Raw genomic sequence first — 3,771 nt, forward strand, 5'->3', positions numbered from 1 at the left:
TGAGCGTGTGCTGCGAGCTTCAACGAGAAACATTCGGCGCGAAACTGTCGAGCGGCCGGCCGTCGCGCGCCGCACCTGTACGAGAAACATTTTCCTCTGACGTTGCATCGGAATAATTATTATAATTCATTATTATACATACATACATACATACATACATACATACATACATATTATTAATAAATATAATTGTTTTTTTTGTTTTTTCTTTTCTTCAAATAAACCCACATTGCCATTTCTCTGAGCGTGTGCTGCGAGCTTCAACGAGAAACATATCTATCAATACAAATGTCTATTCAAAAAAAAGAAAACAAACAAAATCATATCAGTCAATAAAATAAATAATAATATTTTTTTACTACTACTACTAGTACTACTACGTGCTACTACTGCACGCCAATACACATACATAATAAAATGAAAAATCGTCTCTCTCTCGCTCGCTCTACGAGAAACATTCGACGTCCGCTCCAATGCCGACGCGGACTATTGCTCTCGGTATAGATGTGGAGCGAAACAGTCGTGCGCACAGCGTCGACTCGTTCTCGTTGCCGCGCGTCGTTCGTCTCAAATAGACACGAACGACGGACGAGAGAGAATAGAATGTGTTCTTGTTTTTGTGTTTGTGCGAAGTGTGAGAATATTATATACATATATTCGCGCATGGATGATATAGATATGGGTATGGATTTTCGGAGGAAATTATATCAAATTCGTATTTCGAATGCGAGACCGCCGAGATCTTTCCCAGCTCTCTCTCTCTCTGTGTGTGTGGTGTATAGTACATTTTATATATCTCTCTTGTGTCAACACAAAATAACAAAGAATATACATACTACTCCTCCTCATATTTTATATAATATAATATAAAATTATATTATAGCACCGCGTTCGCAGACCGTATGGTGATGTTACCAATCGACCAAGATTTGGGACCGTCTCCCCCGGTGTTATCTGTGATGTTAAAAGAATACGCTTCTAGGCACACCTCAACGCAGGGCGCCTAGCGTGTTCGACACGTGCGCGGTCGCCACGGCGACCGTATATGGAAAGAATGTATAAAAGAGGACGCACACGCGCCCATCGTCGAAACGGTGTGCGCAGCGTCGTGTTGGAATTTATCCCTCAAGCTCCGGGCGTTGATCGTATCTAGTGCGAATCATGCGTGTGTGTGCGCATGTAATTGCCAGCCGAGTTTTAATATGTTTACAATAACGTATTGAATAAAAATTGAGAAGTTGCGTTTAGATGAATGTTCAATTTTCAAATTGTCACAACATCGATTCCCGCCCGCGGGGTCGTGTTCGTTGCAGTTTTATGTCCCTCACAGTGGTCGAGCATCGTTGTACATCACCTCGTTGCGAGATCGTGACGGGACGGCCGCTCGTAGACCGGTCAAAGTTAGTCTATCGATATGAAGCGCGAACGTCGCGTCGCGTGCAAATTCGACGCGTTACGTTCACGCGTGTCGAGAAGGCGCGCGCGCAAGCGCGCGCCCCTCGACGCCGCCGAGCCAGCGGCTCGCCGAAGCCGCGTGACCGCGGTGTAGGCGTGTCGTTTGCGTAAGCAGCTCCCTGGTTGATCCTGCCAGTAGTTATATGCTTGTCTCAAAGATTAAGCCATGCATGTCTCAGTGCAAGCCGTATTAAGGCGATACCGCGAATGGCTCAATATATCAGTTTTGGTTCCTTAGATCTTACTCAGTTACTTGGACAACTGTGGTAATTCTAGAGCTAATACATGCAATCAGAACTCTGACCAGTGATGGGATGAGTGCTTTTATTAGATCAAAACCAATCGGCGGAGGGCCATGCGTCCGAAGTCGTTAATTTTGATGAATCTGGATAACTTTTGCCGATCGCACGGTCCAGTACCGGCGACGCATCTTTCAAATGTCTGCCTTATCAACTTTCGATGGTAGTTTCTGCGACTACCATGGTTGTCACGGGTAACGGGGAATCAGGGTTCGATTCCGGAGAGGGAGCCTGAGAAACGGCTACCACATCCAAGGAAGGCAGCAGGCGCGCAAATTACCCACTCCCGGCACGGGGAGGTAGTGACGAAAAATAACGATACGGGACTCTTACGAGGCCTCGTAATCGGAATGAGTACACTTTAAATATTTTAACGAGGAACAATTGGAGGGCAAGTCTGGTGCCAGCAGCCGCGGTAATTCCAGCTCCAATAGCGTATACTAAAATTGTTGCGGTTAAAAAGCTCGTAGTTGCATTTGTGCGCCGCGCTGTCGGTGCACCGCATCCGCGGTGATACTGACACGTCTGCGGAGCATATCGTCGGTGAGCCGGCGGTAAAACGCCGGTTCAATATCAAAATCCTATCGCGGTGCTCTTCGGTGAGTGTCGAGGTGGGCCGACAATTTTACTTTGAACAAATTAGAGTGCTCAAAGCGGGCTCAAAATGCCGCTTGAATATTTCGTGCATGGAATAATAGAATATGATCTCGGTTCTATTTTGTTGGTTTTCAGAACTCCGAGGTAATGATTAATAGGGATAACTGGGGGCATTCGTATTGCGACGTTAGAGGTGAAATTCTTGGATCGTCGCAAGACGAACATCAGCGAAAGCATTTGCCAAAGGTGTTTTCATCAATCAAGAACGAAAGTTAGAGGTTCGAAGGCGATTAGATACCGCCCTAGTTCTAACCGTAAATATGTCATCTAGCGATCCGCCGACGTTACTACAATGGCTCGGCGGGCAGCTTCCGGGAAACCAAAGATTTTGGACTCCGGGGGGAGTATGGTTGCAAAGCTGAAACTTAAAGGAATTGACGGAAGGGCACCACCAGGAGTGGAGCCTGCGGCTTAATTTGACTCAACACGGGAAATCTCACCAGGCCCGGACACCGGAAGGATTGACAGATTAACAGCTCTTTCTTGATTCGGTGGGTGGTGGTGCATGGCCGTTCTTAGTTGGTGGAGCGATTTGTCTGGTTAATTCCGGTAACGAACGAGACTCTAGCCTGCTAAATAGGCGTCGTCATTCAAGGTGTGCGCGACTCTCGGGGAGCGCAACTCACTGGCGACGTATTAAAATTCTTCTTAGAGGGACCGGCGGCTTCGAGCCGCACGAGATTGAGCAATAACAGGTCTGTGATGCCCTTAGATGTCCTGGGCCGCACGCGCGCTACACTGAAGGAATCAACATGTTCTCCCTGGCCTAGAGGCCCGGGCAACCCGTTGAAACTCCTTCGTGCTGGGGATTGGGGTTTGCAATTATCCCCCATAAACGAGGAATTCCTAGTAAGCGCGAGTCATAAGCTCGCGTTGATTACGTCCCTGCCCTTTGTACACACCGCCCGTCGCTACTACCGATTGAATGATTTAGTGAGGTCTTCGGACCGACACGCGGTGGCCTCACGGCCGTCGGCGTTGCTGGGAAGTTGACCAAACTTGATCATTTAGAGGAAGTAAAAGTCGTAACAAGGTTTCCGTAGGGGAACCTGCGGAAGGATCATTAACGTTGGTTTTTTCTTTTTGTTTTGTTGTTGTCAAAGACTCGCAAAAAAGAAAAAAATACAAAAACACGTGAATGATACGAATCAAAATCGAATCCGAGACGGTTGACTCTCTCTCGTCGATTCGCGACGTGTGCGTTGCGACACGCTTTGATTAGCGTTCGCTATCGCCTATTGATACTTTGAAATAATATTTAATTTTTGTGTACAACCACGCAAATAAAAGAGATTTTCTTTCTTTTCATTTGTCGTACACGTTAATGATAAGTATTATTTTCAAATTTTTTTGTTTAATT

The 3,771-nt window shown here is 46.4% G+C and overlaps 1 non-coding gene across 1 annotated transcript; it reads left to right on the plus strand.

Moving 5' to 3' along the window:
- Window positions 1–1,571: 1,571 nt before the first annotated feature.
- LOC123719777 lies at window positions 1,572–3,477 on the plus strand. The gene has a single exon (XR_006755876.1). It is a non-coding gene; the product is annotated as a small subunit ribosomal RNA (ribosomal RNA).
- The last annotated feature ends 294 nt before the right edge of the window (window positions 3,478–3,771 follow it).

The sequence above is a fragment of the Pieris brassicae genome, unplaced genomic scaffold (genome assembly GCF_905147105.1).
Source record: "Pieris brassicae unplaced genomic scaffold, ilPieBrab1.1, whole genome shotgun sequence".
Classification (NCBI taxonomy): Eukaryota; Metazoa; Arthropoda; class Insecta; order Lepidoptera; family Pieridae; genus Pieris; species Pieris brassicae.